At 38.9% G+C, this 17,010-nt stretch overlaps 1 long non-coding RNA gene across 1 annotated transcript; it reads left to right on the top strand.

The window, feature by feature from the left end:
• The first annotated feature begins 153 nt into the window (after positions 1-153).
• Positions 154-9,488, top strand: LOC126161528 (uncharacterized). Its single transcript, XR_007534928.1, has 3 exons — positions 154-256; positions 2,513-2,780; positions 9,446-9,488. It is a non-coding gene; the product is annotated as an uncharacterized LOC126161528 (long non-coding RNA).
• Positions 9,489-17,010: the final 7,522 nt, after the last annotated feature.

Raw genomic sequence — 17,010 nt, 5'->3', positions numbered from 1 at the left:
GCAAAAAAAAAAAAAACTGTAGTTCTTCGCTATGTTGGATATGTGCATGTCAAAAGGAACTTTCCGTCCTAATCAGAATAACATAGGCACTGCAATATCGTATTTAGCTGCCGATACTGGGAAGCGACTTTCAAGTGCAACGTCTGACCTGTACGGGAATATAAATTATAGATGTACGAGTAGAGGCCGTAGACGCATGGTTGACGAGGTTTGGAAGTTTTGGTTTCGCCGTGAGTCGTGCACAGACAGCAAAATGGTGAGGCGACCGCTCGCGTTAAACGGGAAATCCGGGTTCGAGTATCGGTCCGGCACAAATTCTCTTGTCGTCATTCTATTCTACAGTTGATGGTTGTCATTATTCACAGTTGCTAACTCATTTCCCGTATGTGACTAATGGTCGAAAGACTAGCCTCATAACTAATAGCTCCTTGCCCCACGCTGTTAGCGAACCAACATGCATTGCCTCTCCTACACGAGCATTGGTCCGCACTCACGAAGGCGATAGAAAGCGCTGTGCAGCATTGATGTTAGACACGTGATCCCTCCTCTTAGGTATCTTTACAGATGTGCGTCTCACACCTAGTCTCCGTGCGTTGGTGTTTGCGTTCAAATGGTTCAAATGGCTCTGAGCACTATGGGACTTAACTTCTGAGGTCATCAATCCCCAAGAACTTAGAAATACTTAAACCTAACTAACCTATGGACAACACACACATCCGTACCCGAAGCAGGATTCGAACCTACGAGCGTAGCGGCCGCGCGGTTCCAGACTGTAGCGCCTAGAACCGTTCGGCCACCCCGGCCGGCTGTGTTTGCGTCATGCAACAAGAGGCATATGTATGTAGTCTCACGCCTCTTTTCCTATATAGACGTATGAGTCTGTCCCTTGACACCTAGACAGAGCTACGCATGCTGTTCTAGTGATCATCGCAGCCAGAATATTAGCAGACAAATAAAATCCTATAAAGAAGGGTAAGTGAGCCGTGGTTGGCTCATGCTATGCGTTGGTTAAACCTTAGTTGGTATTCTGTGTTTAGTCTCACGCGGCTATCGCGATTATGCTGTTATCCTCTCTTTCCGCGGGTGTCAGCATCAGTGAGTATCGATATCCGCACCTTGGAGTATCTTTGGCCTGGCGCTTATAGTTTCCGGCTGGGCGGTGTACGGGCAGTTGGTCGGTTGGCGTGGGGCAGCGAGGAAATCTCCGCGGCGCGTAGTTTGGCCCGGCCCCCTGGTTGCCTGTATGTGGTGTCGGAGTGTGTGGTGCTGTTCCCATTACTACGAGGTTAGTGGCTCACTGTTTCTGGACATGAAAGTTCAGTTTTGACTGAATCCACCAGTAACTCAGGACTGTTCACATTGTGTCGTTTGGAGTTCGTTGTCGGCTGTTGAGATATTCCTGCGAGCAACAACGTGTGTTTTCAAGTTGGAAAATTTTAGCTTCCCTCCGGTGGAGTTAAACTGTACTTGGTTATTTGAATTGAAGTGCACCAGCGGAGTCTTCTGCCTTGTGGCCATTAACGTTTTGGTTACCCGCTCCGGCCGTTGACGCAAATTCCGGCAGTGTATTTTCCTCATCGTGTTGTCGCTGTCCAGCATAGTGTGTAGTTTGACAGCTCAATGTCTAATTAATTGGTTGTGGGTGCCAATACCTTCTACGTTGTTCCGTTGAACTCCCTGTTGTGTGCTGGTTGGGTGAAGTGGTTAGCTTGTCGGTGGGTCCGTTATGTCTGTCGGTTGGGTTGTCGTCGGATCGACAGTGGCTGGGCCGAGTGCCTGTCTCATGTAAGCGAGCGTTTTACTGTTTCAATTCCAGGCCGACCATCAGAACTTCTGAGCGCCCCTCTATGTACTGCCTTTTCTTGTTTGTTCTTGTATGTACTTGCATGGCTTCTACCAGATTTTGAATTAAAGTCGTTCTGCTCTTAAGCTGTCAGATGGTTTGGGCCTTCAGCCTTAATTTAAGAACTGTTTTATATAAAGCCTTTGGCATTTTTAAAATTAATGTTATTGAGTCTTAAGTGTTGAGCCTTCAGCCGATTTTGAATTTAGTTTGCTCTTAAAGTTTCAGATTCTTTGTGCCTTCGGCCTAGTTAAGGAACTGTTTTAAGATAAGGCTTTGCCTTTTAAGTTTCTGATTTTTGTTGAGCTTTAAGTTATTGGCTTTCAGCCGTTTTCAAATTAAAGTGGTCTTGCCCTTAATGCACGAGATTGTGCGGCGCATTCAGCCGCTAATTAAGTTCCAAAACTAAAGCTGTGTTTTCTTGTTTTAAGTTTTCTTTGGCTCTTGTAATGGTTGATCAAATAAAAGGCTGTATGTTCGAATATAACTGACAGCCGCTTATTTTGGCCCCTTTTCTACAACTTTAACTACCTGTCCTGTCCTGCGGGTTTATCAGGGCGTCTCATTGGTAGCAGAGCGTGATTACGCTTGTGATTGCCATTCTAGTTGCTGTCAGTTTCGCATTTGTTTCGTTTGTGTTCTGTGGCACCATATTGTTACTTGTTTCAGTTGCTTATCATCATGGCAGTAAGTTTCTGGGGATCGGCCTGCTGACAAAGGACCACCTTGTTTACGAGTTGGCAATAAGGCGTCAATCGATTGAGGGTAGTGTCCCGGAACTGGAAGCCCATTTGCGCGCTGCCGTTCTTCAGCCGGTTGACTTCACGTCGGCGGTGGTGGGTGAGCCAGGAGCGGCAACCGAATTTTTGTTTGAGGCTATTAATGGCCTCGATGACACTATTTCTTCTGAAAGGAACCCAACAGTCAGCTGCATAAGGTGCGGGCACAGTTAATGCATTTACCTAAACGGATAGTGGAGTTACGCACGTTAGATTTGGAAGATCATCACAAAAAATTAACCATTGAGGTGGGAACTTTGGTGAGCGCATTACAGTTTAACCTTACGTGTTTGGAGTTGGATGGGAGGAAGGTTGAAGATAGGGACTTAAGCTGTCAGGGAGAGAGGAGAGCCAGCACGGGGGTGGTACTGTTACATCCTCTGTTTCCCTTATCTCCCTAGAGTCCTTTTGCACTTAGTGTCTGCCCTGCCCCCCCCCCCCCACTGAGTCCACTCCCTCCATCGGCTACTCCCCTCCCCCCACTTCGTTTTTTCCTCTCCTTCCCCCCCTTTTTTCCGCTCATCTGCCCTTGGATGTTGTTACATCTTTGTGCCAACTTTTTAGTGCAGTGTTTTAAGTGAGTGTTCAGTGTTGTGGGTCTTTTCCGAAGTGTTGCAAACAGAAATAATACTGTCGCTGGGTGTGATTTTTTTTTTTTTCTCTCTCTCTCTTCTGAACAGAAACCTGACTGTCGCCGTGTTTTTTGTCTGTCAACTATTTTACCTGTCTGCTTCCTGTGTATTTTATTAGCATCGCCCCGTTTGTTTTATATTTTACCTTCGACAATTTTCCGCCATTTTACAATTGAAGTCACCGTTTTCATCGCCTGCTTTTATTTTTTGTCTTCTTCTGGTTTACAAATTCTGTAACCTAAAGAGCGGTGTACTAAGCTGCTGCCAGCCAACCTTCTTTGGGGGGAATCTAAATCCAATAAAGGAAAAAAAGTTATTAATTTGTTAAACTCAACACTCTCTTCTCTTACCTATTTTTTGCAATGACCATTAGGTACTGGTTATAATTTTCGGTTCAGTTAATAGGTTGCAGAATAACGTGATTTCCGTTAGGAGAGTCCACGCGGTCTATAAATTCAGATATCAACCCAAACCTTAAGTTACAGCTTGCCTTCAAATTTTTATTTGTGGTGAACATTTTAAATTATCAAAAAAAAAAAAAACTATATCCAGCGTGCATTTGGCAAGATGAGTCGATTTGTTTCCAAGCGCTTCACGCTAAGGATATGCAGCCACCAAATCCTACTCGATGCCAGCCACGAGGTGCATACAATTCTCCTTACTAAAAATGCTGTCGACATTTTGCTTGCTGTTTGGATTTAGTGCATGTGAATGTTTGTGTTTCAAAACTGAGCAGCGATCACGTGCTCCCCAGATCTCCCCACCCCACAGGACTCTGTAGATTAAGGCCAACGTGGCTTGTAATTCTCGAGTGAGAAAGACATGAATGTTTTGTCCATTTGTCAAATACAAAAAGATTACTGTTAACATGCGAAGCGTAAGTCAGAAAACAAGATTTTGTCATTGGAAGCTAACTTTCGCTATCGTTAATTTATTTATTCACATGTATGAAGTGTCATACTAGTAGCATTTGATGGATACGCTCCCCAAATCTAAAGTTCTTGCCTCAAAATTAATTCACAACACGTAGTTTTCTCAGACTGCCCCAAAGAATATCATTGCATTATCCGTTGCGACCTTACTAAATTCTACCAGTAAAGGGATTGTTCTGACAACTTAGATTGGCCTAAACCTTGTAACCTCCCAGAGAATTTTGAATGTCAATATTTAAATATTAGAACTAGCAATCTGAGCCATGTGTAAGCTCCCCACAAAAAAATGAAAGTCAACTTAATAAGAAATGAAATCTCATTGACACTGAAAACGCAAATAGACCGAAACGTCGATCTTTAGGCCCTGATTAAACTCAAATTCTTACCTCAGTAATACTACATCTGCTCTTATTTTTCGCCATAGCTGGAGGAAATGCATCGCAAATATAATTTTGAATTTAAGGGAAACTTTTCTTTAAGGAAATGCAAGGGAGATATTATTTCAAAAAGCATTGTTTGTTAAAAATGCTTAGTTTGAAAACAAATTATTATTGGGGCGATTCTTGAACAAATTAATTACACTTAAGATCCATTACAATACATTATTAGCTGAGCGCAAAGCTGCTTCATTACCTTATTTAACAATATACCTCGTCCTGAATCCCGACCATAGAGCCATGTCGACGCCCGCCGACTCCTCACACACAACACCGACTCGCAACTGCAACTACCGACTCCCTACATGCAGCTGCACTGCTAACTCGCAACCGACTGCATACTCTCGCGGCTCGCTACTCACTACTACCTCGCAACAAACTGAACTCTCGCGCGCTATTACTCTCTCGCAACTGTACTGAACTCTATGGTCTCTGGTCAGAGATTGTGCAATGCCTCACCATCGGTCCGTACGCGTTTCATAACCCTCCACTGGGGGGCAAAAATTTGGCAGCGATGGTGAGTCATTTGGACTTACCAATCGTGGCAAAAATTTTTCTAACTAATTAACTTTACAATTACAAAGAATATTCAGATGTAGAACGTGAAATAAATATGGTGCACATGCACCGAGTACAAAATATTTCAGACAAAGACAAAAATATATACAATAAGTACAAAACATATTACATAAGTGCACACGCACTAAAGTATTGAACATATCTTTCTACAACAAACAAACAAATCAAGGAGTGTAATAAAGGGCATATGCACTATAGAAGTCTTTAGTAATTTCAGGATAACTGATCTCATTAACAAAAGAAAAGAAGTGCACACGCACTGTATATGACTTTTTCATTTCACAATAATTAGGGAAGGAATAGGAAGGATTGCGTCATGGTTGTAGCACTTAGGTTGCACGCAGCTGCACTGAAAGTCCATATCTTTCCACAGAAATACAACACCAAGTGAGACAATTTGCAGTTCTTTTCCCAGAAGTATTTATCAGCATATCCAAGACACTGAAATGTCGTAGTAATATTCCCAGTTATCATTTTAGCAGTACATCAGGTACACCAAACAGTGGGACCATAATAACGTCTTCATCGCTCACCGTGGTGGACAGCATGTCGTGTCAACACCACGCTTTTACAAGGCACACCAACGTAGAATTAGTGCAAAACCAAATATAGTGCTCCATGATCATGAGGATAGACAGGACAAAGGGATATTACAGTAATTCCGGGTAGTTAGCTCAGAAAGTGAAGGACATTAAGTCACATACAAGTCGTCATTAGTAATTACCTTAGTAGTTTGCGGCATTCATAGCCCAACTATTGAACATTTCTGTACCATGAATGTAGTATTACAGAAAAATGTTCATAAAATTAAACTATTGGCATCATGGGTAATCGTATTACAATAAACAGTGGCAGTCCTTGGCCAGTTACAAAGCATATTTAGTATGACAGAATAATGTTAATTATTGGCACTCAGTGTCCAGCAAGTATTAAATAGTACAAAACATTTTTAATTATTCAGTATTATCATCAGAAGTCGTCATTGAAAACAGGAGCTAATTAATGGCATAATTGCTAACAAATCATTTAGTTACATTAATTATTGGCACTCAGTGTCCAGCAAGTATTAAATAGTACAACATTTTTCATCATTCAGTATTATTCAGAAATCTCTTAATTCATTATAAAAAATCAGTTAATTACAGTCATAGCATTAATAATCATACACATTATAAATAGTCTCATTACAATAAACAGTGCAGTTATTATCCAGTTACCAAGCATTATTTTATTTATTTATTTATTTATTTATTTATTTATTTATTTATTTATTTATTTATTTATTTATTTATTTATTTATTTATTTATTTATTTATTTATTTATTTATTTATTTATTTATTTATTTATTTATTTATTTATTTATTTATTTATTTATTTATTTATCATTAAGAAGTCATTACTGAAGTGACATACTATTCAGAGCTGATCAGTATTATTCACAATTCTCTTAAACTAATAGCATTATTTGGGACTGGTAATACTTTTTTTTTGTTTTTGTGCTAGCAATGCATTGCTTTGGGTAATTATAAGGGAAAGCAAGAAGAGAAAAAGAAAAAATTTGGTTCTGGGTTGTTCCTGTAAATGAAAAATGTGTAACGTCATTCGTCATTAGTCAGCTGTAGCAAGGTTGTGAAACAAATAGAGTATATGTGATCACATTTATAAATGATAGACACAAATGGGTAAAAAAATGTAAGTGCTAGTACAGGTATAATAAGTAACAGGTTTAGTAAGTATCATGAAAAGCTTCTGCTGGAAAAAAATACAAAATGGATTATTGAGCTGAAAGAAGAAACGTATACTATGCTGAAAAGTAGTGAACTTCGAATTAACAGGTAGTGAAATGTGTATAAAAATGTGTTCCATAGCTGTCCTTTCCAAAACCTTCATTCATCCTACTATGCAATATAACACCTGCTGTCAAAGCAAACTGCAACAAATACTTAAATAACTACATAGCATAAATACATAATCTTCAACATCATCCTCATCTGTAAAGAAAAACTTCATTATCCATAGTAGCATATTCTTCATCATTATTCATCAGCATTCATTATCATCTGCAAAAAAATATCACTTCATTATTCATTATACAATTATTCCTTATTTCTATCATATTTCATCACTAAAACTAAGATGTGTAGTCCTGTCTGACAGCCTGCATCAATCGCTTCGTATTCTGAAAGAAAAAATTAGTTAAGACTGCTATTCTGCGATGTGTATTGTATATTCTTGTTAATGCTTGTTAATTCTGATCCATTTACTCTTCTTCATAAGGTTTTTGTATCCTCTTTCGTCTATTCCGTAGTTGAAATTCCCATTTCCGTTTAATTTATTTCATTTACGTATCATTTCTTTCTGAAATTGATGAACAAAGATTAATGTCTTGCATTTACATCATATACTCACTAAATAATTACTGATTAACGGTAACATAATTAAGCATACAGCATAACATGACAGAAAACGTAATATGTCAAAAGCATAGACAGTGTTCAAAGGCAAAATGTACAGAGAATATCACAATGCAGCAGCAAAAAAAAGAAAAATGTAAAATCGTCACGATGTTGAGATATCATAGGGCAAAAAATGTCAAAGTCAACGGGTGTGTTATACCTTAACTATTTCACAGTGCATACAAACAAAACAGGAAAACAATCATACACACAAAAAAAATGAAAAATGTGCACGGTCTGATGTGTAACGACAAGAAGAGCGACCTGCTAACCTTACCTTGCCAGGCACTTGCCAAGACAAAATACGATAGACATCAGTAGGTAATCATATAATTGCATAAGTGGTCATAAAATGTATAAGTTCAACTGGAAAAATATGCACGGTCTGATGGGTAATCGACAAGAAGAGCGACCTGCTAACCTTACCTTGCCGAGCACTTGCCAAGAAAAAATACGATAATCGTCAGTAAGTGTTCATGTGAGTATAATTGCATACGTAATCATAAAAAAATTAGATGTTCATTGAATAAAGGGTTTGATGTTGGAGACGTGGTGATTGCCTTTACTTTTTTTCGTTCTCAAAGTTTCGACGTGTACAACATTGGGGTGAGGAATGCTCCGAATCCGATATGGACCTGCGTATAGAAATTCAAATTTATTGCACTTACCTTTTATTCTGCTGGATAAATAGTGTGTACGTACTAATATCTTCTGTCCAATGTGAAAGTCACGGCGTATACAAACCTGTTTTTGCTGTCTTCTCCGGCGCTCTGCGGCACGTTTGATGTTGTTCTGCGCAATGTCAATTATTTCACGGTGTCGTAGTCTATGAGATCTAGGAAAGTTTATTAATTCTTTAATTTTGTTTGGTGGTTCAACGTTTTTCAGTATAACAGACGGAGATAGCATAGTGGATTCATTTGGAATGGAGTTAATTACATCCTGGAATGAGTGTATGTGTGTGTCCCAATCAATATGTCTTTTGTGGCAGTATATTCTACACAGTTTACCAATTTCTTTCATTAATCGTTCACAGGGGCTCGAAGAAGCATGGTACTTCGATATATAGATCGGAGAAATGTTTCTAGCTCGTAACAAGCGTGTCCATATAGCAGAACGAAATTGTGATCCATTGTCGGAAATTACTTTCATCACATGCCCTACATGAAATAGAAAGTGCTTTACAAATGCTTTTGAAACAGTTTTAGCAGTAGCTTTGCGTAACGGAGTGAAAGTAACAAATTTTGAAGTGAGTTCAACAGCGACAAAGATGTAGCAGAAACCTCTGTTAGTTCTCGGAATTGGACCAAAAATGTCTACAGCGGCCATGTGTCTTAATTTAACAGGTACAATGGCATATAATAGAGGAATATGTGAAGTGGTGTCTGACTTAGCTTTCTGGCAAATTTTACATGACGCTAAAACTCGTCGTATTCGTTTCTCCATGTTGTTAAAATAACAGTTCTGTCTCAGTATAAGAAAACATTTTCTTGCTCCGTAATGTGCGTAGCTTAAATGAGTATACCAGATTAATTTGTTAACCAGTTCGTCGGGAATGCATAAAAGCCAATTGTTGCTGTCAGGGTGAGAGCGGCGAAATAGAATGTTATTGCGTACAGTGTAATGGTGTCTAATCGTAACATTATTCTTATCTTGCCAAAGGTGTTTAATTTCTTTCCACACATTGTCTTTATTCTGCTCTTTTGCTATGTCCTGTAATGACGACGAAATAAAATTTTCAAATGCAACTTGCTGAATGTACATGACGCTGAAATTTGCTTTGCAGAAATTGGTTGCGACGTCTTGCTGATTGTTGCTGAGAGAACGAGATAGTGCGTCTGCTACAACATTTTGTGTGCCGGGAATGTGAACTATTGTAAAATTAAATTCTGTAAATAAAGCTTCCATCTGCTTAATCTGTCGTGAGTGAATTTAGCTGAAAGTAAAAATTGTATAGCTCTGTGGTCTATGTAAACGGTGGTATGTCTGCCATAAAGAAAATGTCTAAATCTCGTAAAAGCCCATACAACACATAATGTTTCCAGTTCTGTAATGGAATAATTTCGTTCAGCAGGTGACAAAATGCGGCTTGCAAATGCGATGCTTTTAATTACTGTACAACCATCTTCTTCAATTTCCTGAAAAATATGTACGCCTAAAGCTGTGTTGGAACTGTCGGTGGCAATGGAAAAATTTTTGGTAAGATCTGGGTGCGATAAAAGTGGAGCATTCAACAAAGCTTCTTTCAGTTTCACAAATTCAGTGTGTGCCTGCTTATCCCAAGACCAAATCGTGTTTTTACCTGTCAATTGACATAATCTGGGTGTGTCCAAGGCAGAGTAATGAATAAATTTGCGAAAAAGTTAATTACACCCAATAAGCTGCGTAATTGTTTCTTCGTCGTAGGAACAGTAATGTCACGTAGAGCTTGAAGTTTTTCCGGATCAGGCGAAATGCCTTCTGCTGAGATTACGTGTCCAAGAAATTTTATAGAAGTTTTGCCAAAATGCGATTTACTGAGGTTAACTGAGTCCTTGCGCATGAAAAGTTTGCAACAGTCGTTCTAGAATCAGATTGTGTTCAGTCCAGTTAGCTTCTGCGATAAGAATGTCATCTACGTACGTCGTGATTCTGTCTTTAAGTTCTGTCGGAAGTATTGTGTTCAAACCGCGAATAAAAGCAGCAGAAGAGATAATTAAGCCGAATGGTAATTTGCAAAATTAATAACAGTCGCCAAAACAGAGAATAGCTGTATACTATCTACAATTCGGATGAAGTTGAATTTGCCAAAATCCCGATTTCAAATCTAATGTAGAATAAATAGCTGTACCATGAAATTTCTGTAAAAGTTCCTCTAGTGTCTGTGGTTGATCTGTTTCATTAATAATTATGTCATTGATGTGACGCGAATCAAGTACAAGGCGAAGTGAGCCATCTTTTTTCTTAACAATATGTAGCGGGTTTATGTACGGACTAACTGCTGGTTCAATAATTCCTTGGTCAAGCATATCCTGCAATTCTTTTTTAACTTGTTCTCTGTGAATATATGGAATGGGATAATGCTTTGCTTTAAATGTATCATGCGGTTTGACTTGAAATTCATACATAAAACCGGACATAGTACCAGGAATGTTGTCGAAAACTGGAGCTTGCTGTAAAAGAATTTTGTGTAGTTGCGTGCGCTAGTTGTCTGTACTTGCAGTGCTTTGTTTAACTTTATCAGAGATCATTTGTACTACGTCGTAGTCAGCTTCGTCTGGTGTTATAGTTATGTACGTACGTATCTGTGAACAATGTCGAATTACAGTCTATGTTACGCGTTACGGAAATGACCTCAGTACAATTAATTGTCTGTTCTTCCGCAGATAAAGAGTGCTGAAATTCTAAAGCCAATTGTACATCTTCATCCTTTAGCATTAAATATGAATTTTGAAAATCAACCACTGTGTCGTGTTGTACGAGAAAATTAGTACCTAAAATAACGTCTGTTGTCAATAAAGGAACAATCCAAAAATTTGAGTGAAATGTGTGACCTGCAATACAAAATGATAAATGTGTCTGTAATTTAACGTCTACTCCTTTACTCGATACTGCTCCTTTTACTTTCGTTTTGCCTAGTGGTAATGTAGGATACTTATTCTCTTTGTTACACTCGTTAAAAGTTTCTTCATTTATTACTGACATAGGTGATCCGGAATCGATTACTGCTGAAAATTTCGATGAACCAATTTTAATTTCAATGATAGGGTGTGAAATAGTTTTCTGAACAACTGGTCTTTCCTGTAAAAGAGTGTCTCTGATGTCGTCAAAAGTAATAACATTTTCGTGAACAACATTTTGCGTGTCAAAGGTAGTGCTTGTGTTACTGGAAGATGCGACCTGTACAGTATCTAGTCAGATTCTATCTGACGTGTTATTATTTTCAGGACGATTCTGTGGCATTTCGACTATTTGAACTGTTCTATTATTTCTTCCAGACGTATTACGCTCTGGATGAAATCTACTGTCGGGTTCATTCATGAGAATATGTTCTTGCGGATGATTTTGCTGTTGGTATGACCGTCTGTTGTTAGATGTACGCTGAAAATTGTCCTCATTATTTTTACGTCTGTCGTAATAGTCATTCCTATACGGTGCATTGCGATAGGAATTGAAATACTGTGTTTTCTGTACGTAGTTGTTCCTTTGCTGCCGTGCGTTACTATTTGTTATATCAGGGACTATACGTGCACGCGGCGAAACATTAAAGCCTGGTTGACCTTGTGCATTCCATTGTTGGTTAGGGATGCTAACCGGTTGATTTTCATGCTGTTGTGGTGGAAAACGTCTATTGTTGCTAAAATGTGATTCCTGTTGCTCAAAATTTTGACGATATTGATAATTAGAATTTTGTCTGTTATTAAAGTTTTGGTGGTTGTCGGTCCTAAAGCGTCTGTTACCTCTCCTATTGAAATTACGTGTCTGATCGTAATTGCTGTAAGTTTGTTGGCCTTGGTTGTTATACGAAAAATTTTTGTTTACGAAAGAATAATCTGATTGCTGCACTTCTAAAAGCTGCAACAGATCCCTGAATGCCGAAATATTTTCTTTTTGCTGACCCGTTAAAAGTGACACTCTTAATGATCGTGGCAATTTAGAAATACATAATTGAATGAGTGCAGATTCACTGTACGGTTCACTTAGGTACTGGTTTTGTTGCACCATGTGCTCAAAAAATTGCGTCACACTGGGAAAATTAGAGTTCTCATAATTTGATCCTTCATTCCGCGCTGTGTCGTCTTCGACCAATACGCTGACAAAAAAGCATTCTGAAATTCTTCTACTGAATAACATTGTCTCGCGATCGGTCTCATACGAGTTGCCGGTTCGCCTTCCAAAAAACTGCAAATAAATTCAAGTTTATGCGTAACGGGCCAAGTCGGTGGAAAAGCAAAGCTAAATTGTTGTATCCAATCTAGTGGGTGAATCTGTGTTCTGTCATTTCTAAAAACTTTAAATTTTCTCACTGACAGAAAATGTTTATAATCAAAATTATCGTCTCTGTATGATGGAACAGGTTCATGATTGTAAGAGAATCTATTTGTCTGTGTCTGTTCGGAATCTAAGTCCCGTACTCTCTGTAGATTACCCAAATTATACGCAGTGCGTGAATCAGACAAATGTTCGCAAAGTGGCGTCTGCTGTGATGTGTTATTAGCTGAAATATTTTTTATCTCTGCTACCTCTTGCTGCAAACTCGACAATTTTCTATGCAATATGTTATTAGACGAATCGATTTCATTGATTGTCTGTTGTAGATTTTGGAATTCAGGTGTTTGGTTAAATGAAACCGGTGAAGTATCGTCTGATTTATTGTCATTTGTAGTTTCAATAACATCGATACGACTGGCCAATTCATCACATTTTTTAGTCAGTATTTTTACTTGATCATCGGTTTTAGTGTCTGTGGCATTAATCTGTGTTTGCAATTTACGTGTAGTTTCGTTCAGTTTTTTAACGTCAGCTTTGACGACATCGGAATCCTGTGTTAGTTCTAATTGTTCGAGTCTGTCGGTCACTGTTTGAAAATCTACTGAGTGTGTATCTGTTTTTGATTTAAGGTCAGAAATCTCATCACGTAATTCGGTGTTCAACTGTTCGATAGTATTAATTTTGTCCGATACTGTAGCAATATTGTTGTCTACATATGTTTTTGCCTTCGCAAACATTTTACGATTGTCTTCTTGTCTCTGAGCAGTGATTGTTTCCATGACTTGACGATTTACTTTATTTTGATCCTGAATAAATTTACGGAAATGCGTATTACTGTTTTCTATGTGGTGATTAAAACGTTCGTCAATCTGAGTGTTCTGTTGGTCGAATTTCGCGTCAATATTTTCATCCATTGTGCGCGAAGGTTCTGCTGTCATTGCTTTAAACTCGTCGCGTAATTGTGTAGCCTTTTCAGAGCATTGTTTACCGACTGCGCTAATTTCCTCTCTAAGTGTTTCTGTTGTAACTGTTTGCATATCCCTTAATTCTTGAGCAACAGATCTAATTTCTTCGCTACTTTTCTTTGAAGAAGCCTCAATTTCCTCGCGTAACTGTTCCTTAGTGTCATGACACTGCGCGGCAACGGCTGCAATCTGCTCGCTAAGCTGTCTGGAATTGTTGTCTAATTTTTCATTTAACTGTCTGTTCTGTTCACTAAGTTGTTTGAGATCTTCATTATTATTGTCTTGTTTTTCATTAATTTGATTAACCCGTTGTAGTAATAGTGCCATAATTTGATCCAAGCCTAAATTACCTGCTCCATTCTCTGTACTGTTTGATGGTGTATCCGCGATTGTCGTGTTTTGTGTGACCATTTGGTCATTCTGTAATTTACAAAAAGGTTTATCAGTCGGATGTACACTGTCAGACACTATTTCGGAATTAAATAGATCAGTCGTACTTTGAGTATCCTGTTCATTTTCATTGGAAAAATTTCTGTTCATCACGTAAATCCAGCAAACCGGGTGTGTTAATCTGGGCAGCACTCATTGCAACAGAGCGCCCCGTGTCATCAATTGTCGTCAAATTGACAGAGGACACAATTAAGTTCGCTTGTTCATCATTAGGATGATTGTCAATATACAGTGAATTGTCATCATTACACTGCGTGTCACAATTACTATCGGTCACGTTGTTTAAGTCGGTAATTTCATTCATAATACCTCGCGATATACTATTCAGTCTTTCGCGGCATTTTTACAATAGTCACAATTATTCACAAAAGAAATAAGCACAATGCAAAAGCAACACACAAATACAACAGAGCAACGAATTGCCGATGATCTGAGGAAAGAAAGTCACAAAATTAATAAAAGCGTTGCGCCAAATGCTGATTATATTAAAGCAAATAAGAGCAGATTTCTGACTACTTTTCAGAAGATTCTCAACGAAATACGATCCTGGACCGGATGTCGCCAAGTGTAACCTCCCCACAAAAATGTAGAAAGACAACAATTTGAATGCCAACAAGAATAGAACCCAGTGCAACCCCCCAGCAAACAAAATAATTCACTGACAACGACAACTAAATGAGAACCAACAATCCGAGCCATGCACAACCCCCCCACAAAAAATGTAAGTCAATTCAACAAATGAACAAAATCTCAGCGACAATGAAAACGCAAATAGACCGAAACGTCGATCTTTAGACCCTGATTAATCTCAAATTCTTACCTCAGTAATACTGCATCTGCTCTTATTTTTCGCCATAGCTGGAGGAAATGCATCGCAAATATAATTTTGAATTTAAGGGAAACTTTTCTTTAAGGAAATGCAAGGGAGATATTATTTCAAAAAGCATTGTTTGTTAAAAATGCTTAGTTTGAAAACAAATTATTATTGGGGCGATTCTTGAACAAATTAATTACACTTAAGATCCATTACAATACATTATTAGCTGAGCGCAAAGCTGCTTCATTACCTTATTTAACAATATACCTCGTCCTGAATCCCGACCATAGAGCCATGTCGACGCCCGCCGACTCCTCACACACAACACCGACTCGCAACTGCAACTACCGACTCCCTACATGCAGCTGCACTGCTAACTCGCAACCGACTGCATACTCTCGCGGCTCGCTACTCACTACTACCTCGCAACAAACTGAACTCACGCGCGCTATTACTCTCTCGCAACTGTACTGAACTCTATGCTCTCTGGTCAGAGATTGTGCAATGCCTCACCATCGCTGCGTACGCGTTTCAACCTTAATCAAATAACGGGCAAAATAACCAGAAGGTTAAGTCTCCAAAGAAAAATAAGAATATGCACAAGACATTGTATCACAGCAGGCTGGAAAAAAGAAATAATAAAGTTACTGCTAGCGAAAGTAAGCAACCCTTCATAGCCTGCCACGAGCAAAAGGAGACAACACGCAAAAAATTTAGTTACAGTATTTATTGCAAACCTGATTTTCAAAAATGTTCAAATGTGTGTGAATTCCTAATGGACCAAACTGCTGAGGTCATCCGTCACTAGATTCACACACTGCTTTAACTTACGCTAAGGACACCACACACACGCAAGCCCGAGGGAAGACTCGAACCTCCGGCGGGAGGGGACTGTGACATGGCGCCCTAGACGGAGAGGCAAACCTGTTTTTTCGTCCTCGTAGTGCCGCTACTATTGCCACTCTTACGTGACTGGCGCGAAATTTGAATAGACTTCATCTTGTAGATGGAGAAACACGCCTATCAACTTTCGCACATCTCCTTCTTGGTGTTCCGATTCCTTTTTTTGTCGTTGCAGTTGCAACTAACGTAGTGAACGCATTGCAACGTTTCTAGGTTCATCACAAGGTTTCTGAGCTCACCGAACTAAGTTTTTAATCGTCATTTTTTTCACCAATAAAATTTCAGGAAATACTGCCTCTGTATAATTTGCTCTTTACGCTGTACAAATATGCCCAAAGTGGCACTGCAGTGACAAAAATGGACTGAAAATCGTGTTATCATACCTGAAGAAAACTTTTAATGACTGCCAAAATTTACGTAAAATTGGAAAAATCGCAAAAAATATTTCTAAAAACATCTTTTAAGATGCAAAAAATAGGCTACGCATTTTCAATGATTTGCGATTCTGTGTTAATCTCATATTATGTGTACTTATTTGTTGTTTATATATGTCAAAGTACGTAAATGTCTCGAAGTATGTAAATAAAAAGTCAGAACTTTACTGACCTATAGAATTCGTTTTGTACAAGCAACACGCCCTGCACTGGCAGTGAAAAGAAGAGAACCAGCTGAAAAATGCTTGTCTGAGCATAATCAGGGCAAATATGTTCCTCTTTAAAAGACTCTGATAGAAAATTGTGGAACCAGCTGCTTCAATCTTCGCCCCGCATTCCTCACCAAAATTTTTTTCTTGCTGTCATAGCACTTTTTTGTGCTGAAATCAGAGAAGTGGAGAGCGAAGGTCGAGAAAGGAAACAGTGACAGTGGAAGAGAGAAAGTGACAGTGAGACAGAAAGAGATGGATGGAGACAACAGCAGTGGGATTAGTGGCAGACAATGGCAGTAAGAGAAACAGATGGATTGAGACAGAAGCAGTGGGAGCAAAAGAGAGAGGAGACAGTAGAAGTGGAAAATACAGATGAGTGGAGGCCATACACAGGCTTGGGGCATCCGGACCCTCTCATACCAGCGAACTTTAAGACGTAGGTACAGGTGAGGATGCATTTGGAACGAAACTTTAAACTCGTGAGTATAGGGGAAAAATAATTTGGATTCTCCAGAATTTTAGGAGCTGCCGAGGTATGGTGGTGAAAGTGGAAAAGGACAACAGTAGACGGTGTAAGTGAGAAAAGACAGAGGCAAGGG

Source organism: Schistocerca cancellata, chromosome 2 (assembly GCF_023864275.1).
Source record: "Schistocerca cancellata isolate TAMUIC-IGC-003103 chromosome 2, iqSchCanc2.1, whole genome shotgun sequence".
Classification (NCBI taxonomy): Eukaryota; Metazoa; Arthropoda; class Insecta; order Orthoptera; family Acrididae; genus Schistocerca; species Schistocerca cancellata.
The sequence above is the reverse complement of the archived record's forward strand: the minus strand, read 5'-3'. Positions and strand labels throughout refer to the sequence as shown.